This window comes from Schistocerca americana, chromosome 4 (assembly GCF_021461395.2).
Source record: "Schistocerca americana isolate TAMUIC-IGC-003095 chromosome 4, iqSchAmer2.1, whole genome shotgun sequence".
NCBI classification, from domain to species: Eukaryota; Metazoa; Arthropoda; class Insecta; order Orthoptera; family Acrididae; genus Schistocerca; species Schistocerca americana.
Window position 1 is genome coordinate 808,789,712 of NC_060122.1, and position 25,850 is coordinate 808,815,561.

Here is a 25,850-nt window from a genome sequence, read left to right on the forward strand (position 1 = left end):
GTTTACAAAATATCTATATACGTTTCTCTCTCCAATTCTTTCAGTTTCTATCGTCAAGTGTCGTGACTCGAAGAATTATGACATTCTTCCTTCAAATCCAGACCTCTTCTCGAGTACTGTTTCATCATTTGCCCACAAGGTCGTCACAATAATCAGCAGTTAACGTTTCCATAGAAATGTAGAGATATGTTCCATTTACCCTACTACCTGTTATACATCACTGGCAGTATACCGAATCAATTTGAACCAACCTGTGGGTCTTATGTGGTAAAGGCAGGTTAAGAAATCAAGATCAATGGACAACACAAAAAGAAACGAATGGAGGGTAAAAAAAGTAGTAACGATAAACATAGAAGCGCGAAAATGTCGGGTTACTTCAATGGTATTCGCGGGCCGCAACTCAGCAGCAAGGGAGGTTTACAAAGGGCTTCCTCGGGCACGGTTTCAGAGTCGTACGTGCCGGCGGAACGAATGCACGCAAGGCAGGCAGAGAGAGAGTTTTCAAGCCACCTGGCGGGGCTTACTGGACACTAACTCCTCATTACCTGTTGCAGGGCCTCGGAACGAGTTGCTAAATTAACCGTCGCTGTGTAGCAGTTAGCCCGGCAGCCGATGGAAACTGCCAGCCACAGAACAGGGCTGGCAAACAAGTGGTCCTCTGAGCAAATAAAAACCTGCCGTCTCAGTTGATTCTGGCCTTAAAAAGCCCTGCAACGGATTTTATGGTTGCCCGACTTTAAATAATGAACCGTCCACGATGAAACACCGTGGAGGTATTACACATATTTGTGTTGATGTAGCTACGCGTCACAGTATATTCCAGCACGCCTTACTGATTTTCAGATATGTCTGCATACAGAATACAAGCTAAACGAAAGCATTAGTTACTAAAATAGTCCAAAACTGGATGAGGCAAAAATTATGAAGATAGCTAACCGAACCAACAATTCCGATCATACATATTTCCCAAACAATAAGAGCGGAAAACCAGATCTACATCAGAAAGCAGGATTCCATCAATTAAGAATGTAATACATATGATGGAAGATTTATAGAGCAATCTGGGAGAACATATAACACCACATATAAAAATCATGTACAAGTACGGAAATACAGATAAAATCAATCAACTTTTGCTTATCACTTACACCAATACAAAATTACCGCAAGAGATATACATATGGAAAGCATAAGGACCAAGTACAAGAGACACCTCACCCTTCAAAAAACGCTACTACACACGTGAAACAATAAAAGAAAAACCAGCTCGCAACTCATTACACTAAGCTACCTGCCACTTTTTAAAAATAAAAGACACAGCACATATTAACCATGGACATATGATCCTACCTCATGTTAAATGTCCTCCCCTCCACATCCCCTTGATTCTCTCTCTCCCGCAGTGGTTAGCATACTGGAAGACTGTTCAATCCCGCGTCCAGCCATCCTGATTTTCCGTGATTTCCCTACATCGCTTCAGGGAAATGCCTGGATGGTTCCTATGAAAAGGGCACGGCCGACTTCCTTCCCCATCCTTGCTTGTTCCCATGAGACCGATGACCGCGATGTGTGGTCTCGTCACCCAAACAACCCAACCCTCTCTCTCTCTCTCTCTCTCTCTCTCTCTCTCTCTCTCTCTCTCTCTCTCTGTCTCTCTCCACTGACTTGCAGTGTTACGCCAAAATATTAGTCGAGCACTTACAAATTGTAAAGTTGCTGCTCGTGTAAATTTTATGTACCAGTTTTGTGAATTTTAACAGCGTAAAATAAGAATTAAAACGTTGCATTCTTCAGGCGTTCTGACTACGTAACTACTGTGCTTGTAAGGGTTAGGTTTGGGGCTAACTGTCAACGTGATTAGTTTTAGCTTAACATTTACAGAAGTCGTTTTTCTTTCACTACCACCACGGGCACGTTTCAATTAATAATGTTAACGAAAGAGCCGGCTATACTGGTGGCGTAACAGCCCAATCAGTGGAGACCAAAAGAGGTTGAATATCGGGGATAGTTCGTCTGAAATTTTTGAACAGTGGTAGGAGGGAGTGCCATGAACAACATGCTAGGAATCCTCATTGGTGAGGCATCGAGTGTGCCCTGGAGGTGCGTTTGCAGGTCACTTTCGTACGCATTTCTTGACTCGAAAATCGTGGCGTCCAGTGAAAACGTATCCCAGTATAAAGTCTCACTGCATTAAATTCCTAAAATAAATGCCCTGTTCATTGTTTTTTCTAGGACCAATAATTTACGCGTGGCAAGCGAGATAATGTGAAAATTTCAGGCGTGATTTTTGAAGCTAGGATTAACACTGAGGGTTGCATAAAAGAAAAACGGTAGGAGCAGCTGAATCACCCCATATATAGGGTGAGTCACTAACTATTGCCACCAAAATAAATCCGAAAGTACGATAGTAGCTGAAACGTTTGTGGGACAAATGTTGCATGGGACACCGTGGGCCACAATATGACGATGGTATTTTGTTGCTAGGTTGGGTCGCGTCAGAGATATGAGGGTCATCTTTGATTTTTTAAATGGGATGCTATAGTTTGGTACTTATTTTCTGATAGCGGTTATCCAGACGAATCCAATCTTGTGTAACAGTAAGGTTTTTGAAGGTCAACAAAGGTTACAAAGATGGCACGAACGTCCATTTACAGAATGTGTTCGAAGCGATGACCATTGGTGTCAATGCAGTGCTGCAATCTTCTTATCATGGACTGAGTGGTATTTCTTGTCACATCGGCACTTATCGAAGCACATGCTCTGACAATTCTCTCTCGTATATCGTGCAAATAGTAAATATTCGCCGAATACGGCGTATCCATCTGACGTGCCATCTGGATTTTTTCTTGTGGGGATACGTAAAAGATGTTGTTTATAAAGACGTTCCAACAACACCTGGAGATATGCGAGGGAGAATTGCTATAGCATGTGCTTCGATGAGTGCCGATGTGATAAGCAATACCACTCAATCCGTGATAAGAAGATTGCAGCACTGCATTGATACCAATGGTCATCCTTTCGAACACATTCTGTTAATGGACGTTCATGCCACCTTTGTGAGCTTCGCTGACCTTCAAAGACCTTGCTGTTACACATCACTGGATTCGTCTAGATAGCCGCTATCGGAAAATAAATACCAAACCATAGCATCCCATTAAAAAAAAACAACGTTGACCTTCATAATTCTGAAGCGACCCCACCTAGCAACAAAAAACCAACGACATATTATGGCCCCCGTTGTCCCACGCAACTTTTGTCCCACAAACTTTTCAGCTCCTTTCATACTTTCGGAATTACACTTGGTGGCAACAGTCAGTGACTCTATATAATTTAAAAAAAAAAATTTTATACTACAATCTCTGATACGAACAACGTAAAAGTCTGTAAAAAGAAATAACAACCGACACAGGGTATATTGTACGCGATATTCATAAGCACAAATATTTTTAATCGGTAAGTATTACGTATTACGTATCACAGAACCACAACTGATGATAATGTTAAAAAATATATCGGCTCAACCACTTGTTTATAGTGTAAAACACTAAGATTTACGCGTTTCAGAAGTCAAGCTTCCATCATCAGAATAATAAAAAGTAAAAAGAACCTGTTAAAACTCGCTAAAATGGAAAATGCACCAGGCACAATAAAATTGATAATAAAATTAAAACATCGTGGCTACTTCCCTTGTTGCAGCCGTGTCTTCCAAGGTGCATCTCCACATAGTCGTCAAAATATAAAAAGCTCTAAAATGGTGTCGCCTATGGTGTTCAACATCTAACCACATGGCTCTCTCCTCTATCGTCGTAAACCGCCCGTGCGTCTTCGTTGATACCACACACCACGTGGCCAAACACAAAAAAAAACGCTGATGATGATTTACGAAAAAACGTGTAACACGTCTGGTGTTACATACTGTTAATTTACATTGTACTTCAGGACATCCCAAAAGATGTTTTGTATTGAAAGGATCATCCGGTAATTTTACAGTAGCAGACGCCTGATGGTAACTATGATTTTAAATTAGCCACTAGGTTATAAGTGCTCTTGTGTATGTATACATCTGGCATAGCGAGGTTTTATGCTTTTGATACGAATAAAACAAATACGCTTAAGACAAAATTTCCATATAATGACTGGTTTTGATAACTCAAACTATATTTATATCGAAAGAGGTAGGTACTACGCACACGCTCACAGATCTTGCCGTGTTTAATGTATGTCAGATCTACATCCCATAACTAAATTAATTTCAATAACCTTGAATATATCTGCGACAGATAATGTCCGCGATACATTGATTGGGGGAGAGTGGAAGCTTACAAAGTTTGTACAGCTTCCAATAATGCCTAAAATGTCCGTCTTACTCAGAAAATGATGACCGGAAGCTTACAGAGTCAATATTACAAGGTGTTCTCACCACCGTGTCGTTAAACATTGTTCTTAGAACGAATAACTTGGTCGTCCACTCACGCTGACTCTGCCAACGGTCGCCTTGCAACGGTGAATCAACCCAATGACGAAGCGCAGCGCGGACTGTAGCTCACCTCCCACCGATCACCAGCCGCTGCAGTAAGCACTAGGTGGCCGTACCTGAAACAAAGACGAACGTCTGTTGTGAATCATGGTCAGAAAACTGCCTAAGCAATAAACAATCCACACAGCATCATTATTTTATTAAGTTCCACAGATATACAGGTGATGTGATGTAGGCTGAAATACTCGACCGCAGGCAATGCTACTTTTCTCCGGTTGGAGTTGTCAGAACGATGTAACGCAGCGGTTAAAGCACTCTACTTGCATATGGGAATCCGTCCTGCCGCTGAATTTTAGGTTTTTCGTGGTTTCTCTGAATTAACGGAGGGAAAATAAGTGGATTATTCTTTTGAAAATGACTGCCGATCTACTTCGCCATCTTGTCAAATTCTAGGTTGACCGCGCCGTCGACGAGCTGTTAAACCCCTACCTACCTTTTAAAGTTGAACAGTCTGACAATGGTGAGAAATCTGGCAGACGTATCGCAAGTGTGGCTAAAGTTGCGCATTAGAACCCCTCGCCCCCCCCCCCCCCCCCCACACACACACTCCCCCCTCCCCCCCCCCAAACATCTTGGTAGTGGTGACACATTGATCTGTAGCGCAGTGCGAGGTCTACGTTAGGCTGTAAGATGACAATCTGGTTATGAGTTGGCGAAGCGAGTGAATGTGAAAGAAAATTTAGTTGTGATAACAAATCGTCCGGTAGCGAAGCGCCATATTGAAAAATGCTGGAATTCTTTTACTGTTCCTGCTACTTTCAAACAACATATTACAGACAAAAGGCCCGCCGGCGTGGCCGAGCGGTTCTAGGCGCTACAGTCTGCAACCGCGCGACCGATACGATCGCAGGTCCGAATCCTGCCTCGGACATGGATGTGTGTGATGTCCTTAGGTTAGTTACGTTTAAGTAGTTCTAAGTTCTAGGGGACTGATGACCTCAGATGTTAAGTCCCATAGTGCACAGAGCCATTTGAACTAAGTCCTGTAAGATTTCACACACATTTGCACATTTGAACAATGCGACAAGCGCAGCAGGAACAAAAAATGGTTCAAATGGCTCTGAGCACTATGGGACTCCCATAGTGCTAAGAGCCATTTGAACCATTTTTTACAGACAAAGATGGTGAGAAAAAGCTAGGAAGTCCATTTAGTTTCATAAAAAGACTTCCTTCTCAATAGCGTTCAAGTCATAATGTCACAGGTGCCGGAAATACATGAGCAATAGAATATCCTGGTACGCATATATCCTTATGTATCTCGCTTTATTACTTGTTCCTGCTCCCGCTGCAATCTGGAACCGCAAGACCGCTACGGTCGCAGGTTCGAATCCTGCCTCAGGCATGGATGTTTGTGATGTCCATAGGTTAGTTAGGTTTAACTAGTTCTAAGTTCTAGGGACTAATGACCTCAGCAGTTGAGTCCCATAGTGCTCAGAGCCATTTGAACCATTTTTTGTTCCTGCTGCGCTTGTCGCATTGTTCAAATGTGCAAATGTGTGTGAAATCTTATAGGACTTAACTTGGTTCAAATGGCTCTGTGCGCTATGAAACTTAACATCTGAGGTCATCAGTCCCCTAGAACATAGAACTACTTAAACCTAACTAACCTAAGGACATCACACACATCCATACCCGAGGCAGGATTCGAACCTGCGACCGTAGCGGTCGCGCGGTTCCAGACTGAAGCGCCTACAACCGCTCGGCCACAATGGCCGGCGGGACTTAACTGCTAAGGTCATCAGTCCGTAAGCTTACACACTACTTAACCTAAATTATCCTAAGGACAAACACACACACCCATGGCCGAGGGAGGACTCGAACCTCCGCCGGGACCAGCCGCGCAGTCCATGATTGTAGCGCCACAGACCGCTCGGCTGATCCCGCGCGACGCTTGTCGCATTAATTCTCTACGAAAATCCGATCTTTTGGTAATATCCGCCGTTGCCTTCGACAGGTAAGTAACTGACGGTCGATGACGTAACAGAATAACACCGATAGTAACCACTGGGCCCACTGCGGACAGAGATTAAATTAGCGTCGGAGATGAAACGTCACTACCAACGTCCTGGTTTCCATAACGAAGTTTAATACAGGGCGGATTCTTAAGCTGATTCTTGGTGTTGTGTGCTTACTTCCAAGCACTATTGCCCACGAACTCCGTACCTGTTTTGAAGTTGTTGATACACATTTTAATTAGCTTCACTGATAATTGACTCCCAGTAGACTGAAGCGTGTACTCGAATCCGTTCCTCGTCACACAAAAACTTACGCCTCTGCATAAGGCTGTGTTCGGCAACAGCAGATAATGTTAGATGTGCCGGTGAAGTCTTGTATAGCAAAAAATGCCTGGAGCTGTGATGTCATGACTCTTTCACAGAACGCAAAATCTCTTTGATTTTATGGGGCGGCTCAAAGACGGTTTTAATCATGTATCTGTTGATGATTGGTCCAGTTTTACTTCACGTTGCTCCACAGGAAGGTGTAACGTTACGAGTATGTGGGCGAGATATTCGTCCACCAAGGCCTAGCACTGAGGAGAGATGAAACATCACGGCGGAACGCTAGTCCAGGGCATAGGGCATAGACTACGCCATGGGGTTTGCCTGTCTAGTTGCTTTTCGGCCAGACAGGTGACGAGGCAAGCAGCATCACCGGAAACAGCTACACGCCAAAGCTGGTAATTTTGACAGCTGTCGCGCATTGCCTTTGTCCAAAAGTTGATGTTCCACAAAATGGCGGAGTGTCAGACATTCTTAAAGATGGCTAAGTCAAGGCTCTCTGAACTTAGACAGCAACTTCTGTAGTTATTTAATGACCAGTTTACTATTTTTCCAGTAACTTTATTCGAATGTTGGTTGCAAGTGGTTTTAAAAAGCTGTGCTAATTTATAAGAGGACACATGATTTAAAAAAGAATCAAGACGCTTTTGCCAAGAACGCGTAAATGTTTAAACAACACATAAGGACAGTCTGTCGTCATTTATCGTGAGCACATTTGCACAACAATGCTGGCTTCTTTATTTATGAACGAACTATTACTCACGTTTTTTGTAATTGATCTGAGTGTAACCGAATGTTGATGTCTTCGCCGATGACGATTTCATCTTTCAGCAGTATAATTGTCTGTGTCTGGAAGCCAGGGCCGTTCTACAATGGTTTGAGGAGCATTATAGCAAACTCACACTGATGTCTCTGCGACCGAATTTGTCTGATATAAATCCTACGGAACCCATCTGAGTCGCTGTCGGGCGCCATAGCCCCCTACGCAAATCAGCGGCAGCCGGCGTCTGTGGCCTAGCGGTTCTAGGCGCTTCAGTCAGGAACCGCGCTGCTGCTACGGTTGCAGGTTCGAATCCTGTCTCGGGCATGGATGCGTGTGATGTACTTAGGTTGGTTAGGTTTAAGTAGTTCTAAGTTGTAGGGGACTGATGACCTCAGATGATAAGTCCCATAGTGCTTAGAGCCATTTGATTTGAAAATCAGTGGCCCGTTATTATGTGATATGTACATAGACATCTAACGCCATGTATGTCCACAAACCTAACAACAAACTGTCGAATTCCACGCAGAATCAGTGATGTATGTCGTTCCAAAGACGGACAGACAAGCTATTAAGCAGGTGGTTATAATATTTTGGCTGGTCAGTGTATAACAGTATTCTCTAATGCTAAAGAAACTGGCCATAAACGTCGTGTAGGGTAGGATTGTTTCCCGTATGGCGGGATGCGGTTGTGAAAGAGGGCGAGTTAAACTGCGGTGGCGGAGCGGATGGCGAGGGCCATGGGTGGAACAGAGGGTTAACAAACGATGACAGGCGTTAACACTGAACTGCGAGACGGCTTACCCGGAACTCGAGCAATCACTCACCGGCGTCCGATTTCAGTTTGTTGCTCGTTCGTCCCGCGCAGAGTGCCGTTCCACGGACGTGAATGACGTCAGCAGCTTCCGAGTTATAATGGCCGTGCCGTAACAGTCCGTGGGAAATTCAACCTTCACGTCAGCAACTTGGCAGCCCTCCTGGTATTTTTAGCCGAATAACGCGAATGTTTAGTGTCTTCCAGAGATATTCTTCATGGCGCCATGTGTCATGTTTATTAAAATTACAACTCATTTCCTTTTCAGAATTTTGCCAGTTACAGAAAGCGGGTATCACGTCTTTGGGAAAAGGTAATGATAATATCAACCCTTCTCTGTGTCAAACTGGGAATCGGAATTTATTTTTCCCTCACTACTACCCTGAAGTATTTTCTGAACCGCTTTTCTTACCATTATTTAGGGGCTAACGCTTTCCTAATGACTGTTACTTAGCGCATGTTTTAGTTCAGCGATAACCCGTTCTAATGCAAACATGGACAGAAAGAGACAGAGAGAGAGAATATTAAAATGTTTGCTGTCATTTGCCGAAGTGTTTCTGGCAAAATCGCAGCGCTCGCGTCCCTCTTGGAAATCAGTAGCCTCCGTGCGACATGTGGAACTTGGTCGATTGAAATACAAAGCAGAAAGTAGGGGAAGCTACATTAGACTCCCCAGGAGGTGGTATGTTTACAGTTACTACCAGGAACATTAAGTATGGTGACGTACAAAATAAACTACAGTAATCGACGTCGGTGAACTTAACACGGATGTTTCTACCGGTCATTAGATTCAGATACATCGCTTGTCACGCGAAGACGGCTCCAACTTGATAGCACAGAAATACCTGTCCTTACAATGGCGGTGGTGCTGTTGGTAGTAATAGCAGTAGCAGCAGTAGGAAGTAATATTAACTTGCACTACCAACTGGAAAAAATACGCGTAAGTTAAAAGTGGTAAGGACAAATGGTTGTGCGAAGTTACACCAGGCACATTATCAACAACACTTTCGAAAAACTAGTGCAACAGCTCGCATGTAAAAGAGTTATATCAAATCGACATTCTAGGAACGAATCCGATTCTTTTAATAACACTAACAGTCAGACAGGGGTTAACAACTTCGACGCTGTTGCAAAGTTTTGCCTTTAATCAAGAAAATTATGATTTTACTAGTGTCTGTTTAAACTGATACGTCGTGACTAACATCCTACCTAAAAGACGAAATTATAACATTTAGAAAGAATCCGAGAAAAGCAGAGGAGCTTTGGGTTACAGCTGTAGCATCTCTTAACTCGAACTTTATCTAAACATCGAAAACAATGAAGCATGGCAAAAATCCAGCACTGTTTAATAGTACCTTTCGGATATGGGCACCCGTGAAAATTTCTTTGCGTAAAGCCTACAAATTGTCAGTCAGAGATCCTTATGAAAATGTTTCATGTAATTGTTGTTAAATTCTGCTCTCATTTAAATTCAATAAACGGATTCGAAACGTTCATGGAATCTTTCTTGAACGTTTTTTGTTGTTAAATTCTGCTCTCATTTAAATTCAATAAACGGATTCGAAACGTTCATGCACTCTTTCGTAATTTTTTTTTAACAATTTCATGGCCCCTTCAGCTGCCATTCTCTTTATTTTTTGTACATTGTACAATGGCCTTAGGTCATTTTCAAGTATTTTATGAATGATTTTTTAGTATTAAATTATGTCATGTATGTCGTTGCCCCTATGACTCCATGTTACGTTCGTAAAATAAATCCAAGATGTTTTACGCTATTTTAGGAGCACGTTACTTTCTAACAATTGTTGAAAAGCTTGTGATAGTGTTTGATGTCGAAACTGAAGACAACTTACGGAAGCCAAAATATTCAATCGTGTAATTAAAAAGCATATCTACGTCTTACGATAGTACCGTACCAATGTACCGAACGTGGATCAAACAATGTATCGTATTTCTGGCTCCAATGTCTGGTTTTGATATGGATCGCTCGTGACAGTGCACTGAATGATAGAATGCAGCTCAAAATCCACAAGACTTGTAAAAATCTTTGTTCCCATTATCAGTTCAGCAGTGTAGGTTTCCAGGAGTAGTAGACTTTTGAGTATAAGCTGATGACGAAATGCGTGTAACCTGATCTCATAGACCAGAAAATTTATTACTAAATTCCGTGTAGTACACGAGAAATATCTATCTTTCAACGCAAATTTCCCTTCTGAAAAAGACTGCACTCTTAAGTGTAAACAATTTTATGTATTGAATGAGAGTGAACAGATTTCGAAACTAAGTTAAACTGGTGACGAGGTGTTTAATGACTGAGACAGTGGGTTCACATTCCAGTAAAACAAGACTGCAATCCCGCCGCCATTGATCCTGATGTAGACCTCACATAGTTCCCCAACTCGCTAAGGCCAAACGAAAAGCTGAGACCATGGATGACTTTGATTTGTAGGTGACGCTGTTCACGTGACTGCAAGCTGGGTGTAAGAGTGATTCAGCGCACACGATCCGTCACACGGCCAATCGCAGGCTTAATTACCTCTAAAGGAGAAAACACCGTCGTACTAAAGAGATTCCTTCAATGCTTTCATTCGTCTGATAAATATATTTAACGTTAAGATTACTGTGTCCAGCAACGAAATTCAAGCAGATACAACGGAGTGCGAAAACGCTCTTGGTACCACCCTTAAGGTGTCATTTGTTTTCGCATCATTAACGATTGTAGACAGAGATAACATACGTGAATATTCAGCAACAGAAGCCCATAGTCAGCCAATAATAGTAGTATTTAATATTTTACAAAGGCTTGCAAAAAGGGAAAAACTGACAGGAAGTGACTGTTCTTGGAAATACCTGTAATGAAAATAAAAAACACGGCTTGATTGAACGCTTGTATTATTCTATTTAAAACTTGTGAAAATTGATTCTCTCTCTCTCTCTCTCTCTCTCTCTCTCTCTATGTCTCTCTATGTCTCTCTCTCTCTCTCTCTCTCTCTCTCTCTCTCTCTCTCTCTCACACACACACACACACACACACACACACACAACACACACACGCTCTCACACACACACACACACACACACACACAGATTTAAAACAGAGATGAAGAGAGTGTAGCTTTTGGAGTATCTTCTTTAACCCTTTTATCAAAGATTAGTATCGATACCTTAACCTATCGATACCTTTTTCCATACTCTTATGAATTCTTACGATGATAGAAAAGTGCGGACACCGTGTAATCTCACAGTCCTAACTTCGAACGTTTACTTCTTAACGGAGTGTCGATACTGGCACGACTATACAAAGAAAACAGCCGTTCAACGGCATTCTTGTTTCGTTCTATGTCGGCGGGAAAGCCCGCGCTCAGACGCCATATCGTCAAGCTTCTGGTGGTTTCTAAGCTGTTCTTTTGTTTGCCAATATGCTGACGCCATATTTTGTAGCGAACGGACACCGAGGCGTTCTATTTTCAGGCAGCGTTTTTATCAGAGGCACTCCATACCATTAGCTGAAACATTGAATTATGTGCTGGACAAGTTCACTCACAGTGAGCGTGTATCGCCAAAAGCGAATCAGGATAATTGGAGCCAACTCGAGCTCCGAAATGAAATGTTTCGCATATTCATCGCTTGTACCCAAAAAATACGAATGGGTCGAGAGCTCACGCCTGCTTAAAAACTTAAGCCTCTTTTATATTAAAAAAAAGCGCCAACGCGGAAAACACTTTGAAACGTCCCCTTAGAACAATTATACATGACTGTCCTTAAACTGACACACAATATTTTTAGCGCAACGCAATTTGACTTTCAAAACTCCCTACTAAAGAATGGCCCTGACAAACATTAAACTATACCTTTCACAAATCACTTACCTCACAAAAATCTTCGCTGCTCAAGCTACTGCAATACAGCGAGCGCCACTACTGCCAGCTAAATAAAAGATTCAAACTACTGAAGGCACTAACTACTGATAGGGGTAGTTAGCAAATGAAAGATATTAATAGAGAGCAAACAATGTATTTACCTTAATATCATCACAAATCATAATATATATATATCAGTTCATGACAAACTGCAAACCTCCGCCATCTCTCTCCCCACATCCACCACTGCTGGCGGCTCACCTCCAACTGCGCAACGCTACGCGCTGTTCACAGCCAGCTGCCTAACACTACAATGGCGAGTATTACAACAATGCAAAGCAGACACAGACTGCCCACAGCACAGCCAGTGATTGTCATACAGAGGTGGCGTTACCAATAAAAAACCTAAACAGCCTACTTACATAGAGAAAACATAAACAGCCTACTTACATAGCCCCCATGCTCCCCACAAAAATTTTTACAAATGGTGTTGGGCACTGGCCAATACAGATTTGACAAAAATTTTTCACAATTACAGTAACAAAGATATAAAATGCACACACTTATTAATATTATGTTGGTCAAAAGATCAAAATTTCTCACAGTCCATAAAGACAGTCCACATTGTTCATCACAGTAAAAATGCAGAGTTTTTCTCAAAGTCCAAGCAGTAAAAGAAAATGCACATAGAAGTAGTGGATTTCCATGCAGTCTTGAAGAAGTAGTGTTGACCTTCCAACGGAAAGACAGTGCTGACTCTCGACATGCAGACAGGTAATGGGCCACAACAGAGCAAACCCACAGCAGAGTCATTCGAAGTTTGGAAGAATATTGGTAGGTAGGTCATCACAGAGCAGACCCACTGGAGTCCTGGTAGAGATTGTGGTATTGGTGGGCCACCAGAGGTGCAGACCCACTGCAGTCCTTGTAGAAATAATGGCGTTGGTAGGTCATCATAGATGCAGACCCACTGTAGTCCTTGTAGAGATAATGGTATTGGTGGGCCACCAGAGGTGCAGACCCACTGTAGTCCTGGTAGAGACGGCCAGCAGCCATCCGTTGCGACTGTGCAGGTGCACAATCACCATCGAAGATTCTTGCAGAGAATATAGCAAGTCCATAAACCACCACTTGTGCACTCAGAAAGTTTTTCTTTTAATTGTCCTTAGAACCAGCAATGCTGTTATCCAGTCCCTTGCTGAATTACCAACACACGTGCAAACACTAACAGTCCCTACTTCTCATATATTGTCCACATACTATGACCAACAGAAACGTGTGCAGTGAAATGTAACTAACAAGTTAATAATGTCATGAACTGGTGACAATTACAATTTTATAACATAAGAATACAATTACAAAGGTACAAAATACATCATTAAAAACATAATAATACAGATAACATTTGTAGTACAGGCTTTACAAAAGAATAGAAATAAACATATACATGAGTGTTACAAAAATAGTGACATAAGTACATACATAAAATAATGAGAATAGTTTTCGAAACATTAATTTCACACATGAACATTGAAACAGAACAGAAATGTAAACAACTTTACAAAGAAAATAACATATTATTAATGCAACTTATATTTGAGGATAACAGTATTCCTCCTCATAGTGAATATAGCTTAGTATTAGAAGAGAAAAAAATTCTATGAAACAGTACACAGAGACAGGAAGAAAACAAATACTCAAGGGTACACAAACACATAGTGGGATAACACCAATAGGAAAGGACAGGGTTCGTTTTCAGTGTAACATTTGGTACTGCAGTCCAACCCAAAACTTCATATATCTTTCCTCTTATTTCATCCTTTGTTTCCACCAAAAAAATTCTATCTAAGCATGCTTTCTGTATTTATATGTTCACACATTTCTTACCTCAACATTTATTTCCAAGAAAATCCTACCTAAACCTGTTTTCTCAATGCATTTCTTCCAATTCATCCCAACTCATTCTCTTAGAGGCTGCCCCCTCTTAAGCTAACTTAAATCTACTGAGCTCAGATGTTAAACTAAGGGACGAGGCAATGCAGCATCACATAACAATTAATATAAACAGCAATTACCAAAAAATTGGAAAATTGCAAAGCAAGCTACCGTAAATCTAAATTAACAGATAAAATGCAAAATTACAACTAATATGAGCCAATGTGCAGCAACATGAAAAATCAATGAGTAGTAAAATTGGCTTAGCAGAGTAACACAAATTAAAGTTCAGTAGCACTATGCCTGGCAAACAGCAGTAACTTATACCTAAACATGACATAGCTCAAGCAGAAAAAATATCACAGTAAAAACAACAATGCAGATAAGGGAAATGTATATTCACATCTTAATATCTATGTAATTAAAGTGGTGCACCACAACAACTTATTGTAAAAGAAATATTACCATGTACTTGAAAAGAATATTATGTATGCAGTTACTAGTTCCTTCTTATTGTTCTTTCCTTTCCAAGTGCTCCTTTTTTAAAGAATGTGGATCATAAAATAATTATTTAATAGATCTGTTGACAGAAAGTGTTCACATTAGCAAATGCATTTCATTTTATAAAAGCAATGCTGCAACACAGCTGGAAACCAGATATCAAATGAAATAAGCAATTACGCAAACCAAAGCATCAAAATATCATTCAATAGTCATGTGGCATTTCGTAAGTTAGTAGAAATTCTTTCAACTCTCGTAGAAAGACACTTGTCATTATCAGGTTTGCAGATGTAAGAATATTTCCGAGGATAATGGCCTCCCCTTTTTTTTTGTGCTACCTGTGCCGCTGAAAAGGGCTCGCAATAATGGCTTTTTCTCCAGGCGTCTGACACAGCTGGGTGCCCGCGACGCATTACGTGCAGGTGGTCACTTAACTTTCGTACGGAAATATTTACGACAGGAGATTCTGCTACCGTGGTAGTCTCATATAAAAATATTTCACAGGTCAAGAATTAGCGTTGCAAATCTGTAGAAACAAAACCCTATAAATATAACAGTGTCCAAAAAAATTTTCAGTGGCATTGTGATACATTCATGCATATACACACACATTTCATAACTCTTAAAGTACGATTCTTGGTTTCCAACAACCTTTTCGTAAATCGGAGTCCCTAACCCCTACTCCTTATTCCTTACCTTATTACACATATACATATTCATATTCATCAACACGTCTTCAATATTTCATCATAATAGCTACATAGCATAATCAGATTCCTCATATAGCATCAGCTTATTTATCATAAACATACCTCAACAGCATAGTACACATCGTCGTCGTAATAATAACATCATAACACTTCAGTCAAATCTTAAAATCGTCGTAACTTCCTCCAATAATTTCAAAACGTAAAAAAAAATTCTCTGCTCATTTCAATAGTGTCATCTACCTCAAACGTACTTTACAATCATGATCCCATACCAAATATCTCAAAGCTCTCATAGTATCACAATGAATCCGAAAAAATATGAACATTTCACAAAGTACAGACAAAATACAGTTTCATAAGTGTGAAGTTATCCAACTGTAATTGCGTAAACATCTGTCACTGACGTAGTAAAAAGAATGTTTGTTTCTCTGTCAAATAATCAGATAGCTGTGTAATTCTGTGTTAGAGAAATATGGTACCGACGTGTAAAGTTGTATAAGCAAATACCATATTAGCTAGGGTTCCTTGTGGTTGCCACACACAAGGTACCCAAAGTAAGCGTGTACCCCCCTGAGGATTAATGTAATTATATCCTCAGGTGTTACAGATTACAGCAATGAAATGAAATGTATCACTGAAAACTTTCTTTGTAATTCAAAAATCTTTTAAAATAAATGTTTTAAGTACAAAATTAATCACTGAAATGCGTGTCCTGTAGCGCTAAATGTGCATATTTTCGCAACATAATCTCTGTGGAAGTGTCGTAGTTATCGTCCTCCGAAAGCTAAGTTCTGCAGAAGTCAATGTACTTACCACATGATAAACAAAAGTGAAATGCTTTGCGTATAGATGTCGTAGTTATTATGCTTATTGGCGTGATGAAGAAAGTACTGTACAGTAACGTAATGTTGTGCCACGAAAAAGGCTGTCTCATTGTTGCTATACCACAAAAGTTACTACTAAAACATGTTTTTCTTTCCAGAAGAATTCAGAAAACTGTGCAGATATAAAACAGATACACCGCAAAATCAACATTGTAAATTGTCACTCATTAGTAGCGTCGTGATAAAATCGTGTAGCTGTCACATAAACTAACTATTGTCTCATCTGGTATCTCACAGAAAGTACTTTAAATCCGGAATGTATTTTCAAGTAAACCAAAATGTTGCATTAAAATCTCATTAGCAGTACTGGTAAATGTTCTAAGTATGTGAGCTTTATAGTCGTTACGTAATCGTGCAACAAACAAGCAAGAATGCACACACACAATAACACTGTGTCGTCTGTCCACAATAACAATGCATTCGTAATTTCTGTTTCAATAAGTTCTCTTTGTTCTTCACTGGATATTTAACTTCAAACATTGTTGCACGTTAACAGATTCTAAGTCTGACAAAGCATACTAGCAACGTAAAGTGAAAAGTTATATGGCAAAGACAAAGGTAAAAGCAGATTATCTCTCAATAAACGGTTTTACATGTGGAATGTGGTGTAAACCTTTACTCTTCATAGTACTCAGAGTTTGAACTTGAATGCAATTGTCAGGCGGTATACGTCGGTAAAGAATACTGGAGTTTTTCTCAAGGTTAGCGTCTATGTTATTTTTCTCTGAGCCACCTGGCGCACGCGGCTGCCTGCTGTGCGAGTCATTGTCTGTCTCTTTGTTGGCGCGCGTCGTTATTGGGATTAGGAGACCTAACTTCTACAAATTCGCCTCCTCGAGAGGGCCCAGCTCTGTTTAAATCCCGCCAGTTCTGATGCAGTTCAGGTCTGTCGTTACGATCACATCGTCTGTCGTCATGTCGATAGCTCCTGTAGTTTCTTTCGTGTCGGTCACGTGGTGGAGAATTTCTCCCTGAATCGTAACTGTGCGTCGGACTGTTGCGCCTGAATTTATTCTGCCTCCCTTGATAATAATTATTCTGGTTCCCATATTGTCTGTTTCTCTTATTGTCTCTGTGATAGTCATTACCACGGAGAGGTGATCTTTCCCTGTAGTTATTACTACTCTGCCAACGGTTGTCATACGGGTGGTGTCTGTTTTGGTCACGATATGGGTTGTAAGAATAGCCTTTTCGTGTCCAGTTATTGTTTCTGTCATCACGGAATTGTGACGTATGTGACCTGAAGTGATTGTTTTCCTGTTTTCGCATCCCGCGACTGTCTGTGTCAATTTCTAATTCTTGTAACAGTCCCTGAAATGCTTCAATGTCGTCTTTGCAACGCCCTGCCAAAATAATGTGTCGTAAATGTTCAGGTAATTTGATTAAGCAAATGCGGATGAGTTCTGAGGGGCTGTATGGGTTTGACAGGTACTGATTCTTGTGCAACATGTCTTCAAAATATTTCACAAGACTGGAAAATTCAGATTGTTCGAAATGTTTCATCATTATGATGCCATGTTTTACGCGGTCTTGTGTGGCTTGAGACCAATATGCTGAGAGGAAGGCATGGTAAAATTCTCCTTCACTGTGGCAATCGTGAATGACCGATCGCATTCTTACAGCTGGTTCATTCTCCAAGTAGCCACACATAAATTCTAATCTGTGTTCTAACGACCAGTTGGGAGGAAAACAATGAGAGAATTGATGGAGCCATGCTTGTGGATGAATGTCGTTGCCAGAATTCTTAAATGTTTTGAATTTACGTGTAGTAATGAACAGCTTATAGTCAAAATCATCATGACGGCGAGTCGCATATCGGTCATTATTAGGTCGTGTCGGCCGTTCCATCTCAAAATTCGGTGCACATTCCCAATTTCTTTCATTACTTCCGAAATGCCCTGTGTTATTATTTTGCAGCTTTTCCGTGTTTCTAAGTCCCTCTTCCCGTGTTGGAGCGCGAGTGTCCTCTGAAATACGTAATTCTTGTATTACCTGTGTCAGCTGATCTTGTACTTCCCGGATTTCTCTTTGGTGTTGTGTATTGATTTGATTTTGATTTTGTTTGAATTTTCTAATTTGTTCATACTCTTCTGTGTCAGTGAAGGCTACAGGTGTTGTGTCATTCAGATCATCATCTACCTTTGTAGATAAGTTAGTGAACTGATCTGAAAGTTCGGCTACTTTATCCGATAGTGAAATCATTTCCTCTGTATGTTTTTCTGAACCAAGTTTCAGAGTATCTACTTTGTCCTTTAAGTTTTCCTGAGCTTTTGCAAGTTGCGTAACCGAATCGGTAGATGCAACTGAGTCAAATTTAGCCCACAAGGTCTCAAGATTTTCATGAACAATGGTTTGCAGCTCTTTTATGGCTGCTTCGTGATTCTGTAATGCATTTTCATGCCGCGAAAAAATAGGTTGAAAATGCTCACAAATTTGTGTTTTTACGTCATTACAGACTTTTTGACATTTCGATTCGATGTTATGTAACTCAGTGGTTAAATCTTCACGTGTTTGTTCAAGTGTAGTGTCTAACTTTTTGAGATTTTGTTCCACTGTGTCTAACTTTTTGAGATTTTGTTCCACTGTGTCTAACTGTTGCTGTGTTTGTCTCTGGTGTTGTTCCATTGTGTCTAACTTTTCAAGCTTTTGTCCCATTTGTTGCATTAATTGCAATCATAATGTATTAGTGTCTGGAATCTGTTTCTCTACGCTTTTCGGCAGTGCATTTGCACCGACAACATTCACATTTTGACAAGCAGAAAATGTGTCTTGACTTATTTGAGAAAACGGTGATGACCCAAAACCTGAATCTACAGTATTTGCGAAATTGTGTCCTGTCATTTCGGATTCCTGAGGCGAGCTGTTGCCGACCGATCGATCGATAATGCTTCCCTCTTCACTAATTGTTTCACTGTCCACGCCATTGTTTGCCGCCCGCTCCATTTCCCTATGCACAATTACCAAATTACTACTTTGAACATCAGTTAATTCATAACTCGGTGGCGCTAACACACTGCTCTCATTTTCACTGTCATTTCTCAGTTTACTTTGGAGCCTAGTATTACGTTTTTCACACGCCATTATTGTCACAGTATTTCACACGACAACACAGAAAAACACAATTTGAAGAGCAAAAATAAGAGAACACATTAACATAACACTGAAAATAATATCTTGTTAATTACAGCTGCGAAATACTTGGTGCAAATCTATATGCATGCCACAACTGTTTTACTGTACAACAATGAAAGGCTACAACTACAAAGGAGATTCTCTCTACAATTACGCGCTAGCAATAAACAAAAGCTACACTAAATACACAAACTACAAGAAAAATCAGAAGATTCCAGTGAGGTATCCTAGGCTAAGGGTCGACATATGAAACGTCCCCTTAGAACAATTATACATGACTGTCCTTAAACTGACACACAATATTTTTAGCGCAACGCAATCTGACTTTCAAAACTCCCTACTAAAGAATGGCCCTGACAAACATTAAACTATACCTTTCACAAATCACTTACCTCACAAAAATCTTCGCTGCTCAAGCTACTGCAATACAGCGAGCGCCACTACTGCCAGCTAAATAAAAGATTCAAACTACTGAAGGCACTAACTACTGATAGGGGTAGTTAGCAAATGAAAGATATTAATAGAGAGCAAACAATGTATTTACCTTAATATCATCACAAATCATAATATATATATATCAGTTCATGACAAACTGCAAACCTCCGCCATCTCTCTCCCCACATCCACCACTGCTGGCGGCTCACCTCCAACTGCGCAACGCTACGCGCTGTTCACAGCCAGCTGCCTAACACTACAATGGCGAGTATTACAACAATGCAAAGCAGACACAGACTGCCCACAGCACAGCCAGTGATTGTCATACAGAGGTGGCGTTACCAATAAAAAACCTAAACAGCCTACTTACATAGAGAAAACATAAACAGCCTACTTACAACTTGGGTGCGAAGGAGCACATGTGTCTAACCTAATATGTTCACCTACAGACTTAAAGTATCTTAAGACGTGCACAATTTAATGGGTTAACTAAAAATATTGGATTTTTACGGTATATCCGTCTTTTATACTGGACGCTTACAACCACACACACCATTCTGTTATCAGATTTCAACTGACTGCAGCTCTAACAAGGGAACCTCCCCATCGCACCCCCTCAAATTTTGTTATAAGTTGGCACAGTGGATAGGCCTTGAAAAACTGGACACAGATCAATCGAGAAAACAGGAAGAAGTTGTGTGGAACTACGAAAAAAATAAGCTAAATGTACGAACTGAGTAGTCCATGCCCAACATAAGCAACATTAGGATATTGTGAGCCCAGGAGCGCCGTGGTCCCGTGGTTAGCGTGAGCAGCTCCGGAGTTAGAGGTCCTTGGTTCAAGTCTTCCCTCGAGTGAAAATTTTACTTTATTTATTCTCGCAAAGTTGTGATCCTCCCGTTCGTTCATTGACGTCTCTGTTCACTGTAATAAGTTTAGTGTCTGTGTTTTGCCACCGCACCGCAAAACCGTGCGATTAGTAGACGAAATGACGTGCGTCTCCAATGGGCACCGAAAACATTTGCTCGCAAGGTCATAGGTCAACCGATTCCTCCACAGGACAACACGTCAGATATATTCTATACGACACTGGTGACGGAATGTGCGTCACCTGACAGGAATATGTTGTCGACCCATCTAACTTGTACACTTGGCGAATGGGTAAAAAGATTCTTCTACCTTGCCGATTTAGGTTTTCTTGTGGATGTGATAATCACTCCCAAAAAAGTGATGAAAACGTAAAAGTTTGTCACATGAACTGCAACAAATGAATGCAACGGTTTCACAGTCGCACAGTTTTCCCTGTGCTCTGTCAAAACATATGTTTTTTGTTTTCAAATTTTTCCGTGTGTAGACCGTCAAATCCTGCATGTGTCCAAGTAAATCTGAACATGTCCTGGAATTTTGGAGAGCGAAGTTGACTATGTTTGAGTGCCTTAACTTTGATAATAGTCTGAAAATAAAAAAATTTTTCACTCGAGAGAGGCTTGAACCAAAGACCTTTCGTTTCGCATCTGCTCACGCTAACCACGTGACCACGGCGCTTCAGAGTTTACACTGCCCTTGATGCTGCCTATCTTGCGCATGGACTACTCAGTTTGTATATTTTCCTTTTTTTCTCATAGTTCCACACAACTTCTTCCTGTTTTCTCGATTGATCTGTGTTCAGTTTTTCAAGGCCTATCCACTGTGCCAACTTGTAATTAAATCTGAGGGGGGTGCGATGGGGAGGTTCCCTTGTAAGATAATTCGGGTCCACAAAACATAATGGCGCGGCTTCACCTTGCGAAGCCATGAAGGGAATCACATGACTAGTGTTTAGGAAACTGGGGTTTCATTGGCAGCACTCATTTTGTCCATTTATGTTGGGGAGTGGAGGCGGGAACATCTGACTGCGCCAATCTCGATGAGCTGAGAGAACGAATATATGCTGCAACTAACAGAGGTGGTCCAGTCGTGTTTCGATTTTGGCAAGAAAATGGGTTTACACAGCTGGGTTACTTCTGAGTAAGGAAGTTTGATTTCTATATCAGTTTATTAGCCGTTAATATAGTAACGCCTAACTCTTTATGCTATTCAAAGCGTTGTGGAGGGATGTAAGTACGTAGATGTTAGTTGGGTTCAAGCAAAGGTTACGGTAGGAACACGCAGTCTAGATGGAAGCCAATGTGACAGAGAATGCCGGCAATGCGACAATGCCTTTGAGTGCCTCCCTATTCTGCTATACGGGATGTTCGGAAACCATTTGAAAACATATTGTAACGCGACCACTTTTAAACGAACTGATTAGGCGTGATTTAGTACACATCGTTTGTTTTACAATTCCACACATTAAAAGCCAAAGGAATTGTTCGATACTCTTTGACGGGTTCTCTTCGACGTGATGCAGTACGGCCTCTTCCATTTCCGGTGTGCGGTGTCTCCTTGGAGGACCACATTCACCCACGCTGACTGTGAAGGTAGCCGTTGCGTAATCGTGGCGTGGATATGCGACGCAGTCGCACGTTGTGGAGACCGATCTTCACAAACACGACGAGCAACCCTTCCATCACCGTGAGCTCCGTCATTCAGAAGAACCATATCGGTGTATTCTGCAAAAATTTACTCAATCATGTTGCTCCAACACTCACATACACGCGAATGAGGCTCGAACTAGGTCAGAGACGTAACTACCTCCCACCATAACTACTCTGTTGCATACCTACCTAGCAAACATGCTTTCACGTCGCTGCAGCACGGAAACCGCGCGTTTGCCAACGTGGTTTCCTGTTCAAAATATATGCCAGTGGAACAGAATTGGAGGAATCAGATAGTGGTACCGAAAGTACCCTCCGCTACACACCATTAGGTGGCATGCGTAGTATGATGTAAATGTAGATGTACAGAAGTTTGTAACGGAAATTTCCTGACACTCAGTGTACATTCTGCGTTCATTTACTTATTTCTTTTGTTTTATTGCCTGTCACACTTAAACTGCATATTTTTCCTTTTGTTTTCTTCAACTGAATTTTCCTTCGGTGCTTCACAGAACATAGTAATAACATTAAACATGAAAGTCTTTCCATATGTTCTGCAAAATATTGTTTATTCCATCTCGAACTCGTTTCTAGGTTCTTCAGTTGAGAACTTCCGATGGCTTAAGAAGTCAAAGGCGGTTCGTGATCAAATAAATAGTATTTTGCTGAAGATCTGGAAACAGTTTCTTATTCGATATTTTTATTTACTTCTGTACAACGCTCTACATGCCTAAACGGAGAAAAACTTTAAGCGATTTTTCTGATACTTCTATTAACTACTGTACGCAACACTAGCACCTACCACAGTAAATGAAGGGATTATGTCGGCGTAGTAAAGTACACACTACGGGCTACACCACATGGCGTTTAGACATAACCTGCTGCTACGAGGGTCCGGGTTGAGTTGTGTTTCTGGGTCGGGTTTTCGACATGCCCCCACAACGATAAGACCAGAAGAGAGGACTTCACATGTTACGGAGTGTGATCTCCTGATGCAGCGACTGGATACTTCAAGCTGCTCCTCTGTTATCCACTGGCCGTATAATATTCCGATCCTCCTCAAAACGTGCGGGCCGGGGGAACGAGCGGACAAACTTACGCCCGAGTTCAGATGAAGTATGTGAAGGTCGCAGTTTAACAGTTCCTCTCTTTTCCACAAAACATCCATAGTGACAGTTATGAATTTCTTTAAAGGCCACTTGCCGCTAACATACTGCCATGTCCTACATTTAATACAAATCATCTTACGAGGCAACAAACCCGCCAGATTAGTGTTCCTTGCTCCCCCGCGCCGACTCTCTCTCTCTCTATCTCCCGTGTGTGTGTGTGTGTGTGTGTGTGTCCCACCTCCAAACGCAATACTCACCGCACGCTGCCGCGCACCATCTTGAAATCAGAAATAAACAGTAAAGTACTTTAAGAGTATACGATTTAGAACGCTGCCGCCCGCCACGAATTCTTCTCCTGCGCTAACCTATTTGTGTCAGTGTTGCACTTGCAGCGTACGTTCTCAGTTGCTTGTTGGATACATTCAAATCTCTGTCTTCCCCTACAGTTTTTCCCCTCTACAGTTCTAGTCCCCTAGTCTCCTAGTCCCTGCGTACAAAAGCCTCATTTCTCATCAGTCCACCTGATTTTCAACATCCTTATGTACCACCACATCTTAAACGCTTCGATTCTCTTCTGTTACAGTTTTCCCATCGTCCGTGATTCACTGTTACGGTATACAGTGTAGAATTTCAAATATATTGGAAACAATAAAACCAGTTCATACAAAAGAAAATGTTGCTCTTGACATTTTACAACGTGACTTGACGCAGAGATTACTCCTATGTTAGAGGTTTCTTAGAGGGAAGCAAACGTATATACATCTACTATACTATAACCTCTTCAATCATAATTCGTAGATCTAACACACTTAGCTGTGTACATTACACTAAAAATGAACCTGTTTTTCATTTACCTTACTTCTGTAACGCCATATACTCAGGTTGTCAGGACATTTGCAAAGCTTAGTTGCTACGGTTAAGCATCACGGTAATGGAAACAGTTTTCAGCTCAGTCGGAATGTCCACAGAAGCACCGAGCGGGGTGGCGCAGTGGTTAACACACTGGACTCGCATTCGGGAGGACGACGGTTCAATCCCGTCTCCGGCCATCCTGATTTAGGATTTCCGTGATTTCCCTAAATCGCTTCAGGCATATGCCGGGATGGTTCCTTTGAAAGGGCACGGCCGATTTCCTTCCCCATCCTTCCCTCACCCGAGCTTGCGCTCCGTCTCTAATGACCTCGTTGTCGACGGGACGTTAAACACTGACCACCACCATCCACAGAAGCTGTCGCGCTGCCATACTGACTGCAGTTTCTGTGGGACATTGCCTCTGAATTTTTTACTCTGTTCTCATTATTGGTCGAGGTATTACAGTGCGTGTCACGCAAATTACTCTGCCGACTTTTCATATTCGCTGACTGAAGTTGCAACCGTGTGCCGCTATGGGGCTCGAATTGTAGCGTGTATAGAGTTTTAAAACTACTGTAGACTATCACAAGTAAGCGTAGACTGCTCTAGTTCTCCTAATAGCTTTGGTCACATAAGATTGTGCCCACGTTACCTGTATGTTAGGTGTGTTGCATACCTATCGGGCGTTACTTCATAACTATTGCTTTCTTCACGTACGCGATCAGTGTCTTACTAGACACCCCTAAGAACCCCAACCGGTGAACCGTCTACAAACTGAGTGAGGGTATATAAAGGGCTGGGTAACCTACGGAACATTTTTGTTCTACATAGTTATCCTTCTGTGTGCTACTTAAAATTAAACAGCTTTTTGTAGCAAAATCGAAATTCAGGTTCTATTCGAAATTGTTGATTTGTAATGTGAAACAGAGGGATGTTGTAGTAAAAATAAAGAAAACAATACAGATTTATCATAAAGAGCTAGAAAACACAATTTTTCACCGAAAAGGTAGAATAAAAAGAACTCCAAACAAAAATACATTAGACACTGTTTCAAAAATTCGTCGAACTAACATACAACATGTTTCTGTTATTCATGAGCAACTTTCTCATTTATCAATGAAAAAAACTTTTGCCTCTGATCATTATGAAGAACGTTCTGTTCAGTACAAAATGAGAACAATTATATATAATAGACTAGCACTGAATGATGTGCAGTTCTAATTATGAGTAAAACAACCAACCAGTTTCTCTCTTGCACATTCATTTACGTTTCTTTCCCTACCAGTACTACAAATACTACCAGTAATCCTACCATTTACTACTTCATTATTGTTGTGCGCCAAAACTACTGATATATAGTTTGGTAGAGTGCAAAATCTAAGCGGTCTGTAACGAAACTGCGTGGATGTGTGAGAAACAGCGTGCTGCAACCGAATTTCTAACCACAGAAAACGTAACTCCAATTGAAATACACAGAAGGATGAAAGCTGTGTACGGTAATGACTGCGTCGACATCACTAATTGCC

The 25,850-nt window shown here is 41.2% G+C and overlaps 1 protein-coding gene across 1 annotated transcript in view; it reads right to left on the reverse strand.

The window, feature by feature from the left end:
- The window catches only part of LOC124613817 (beta-1,3-galactosyltransferase 4), a 718,801-nt gene that overhangs the window by 506,518 nt on the left and 186,433 nt on the right, over positions 1-25,850 (reverse strand). The window lies entirely within an intron of this gene.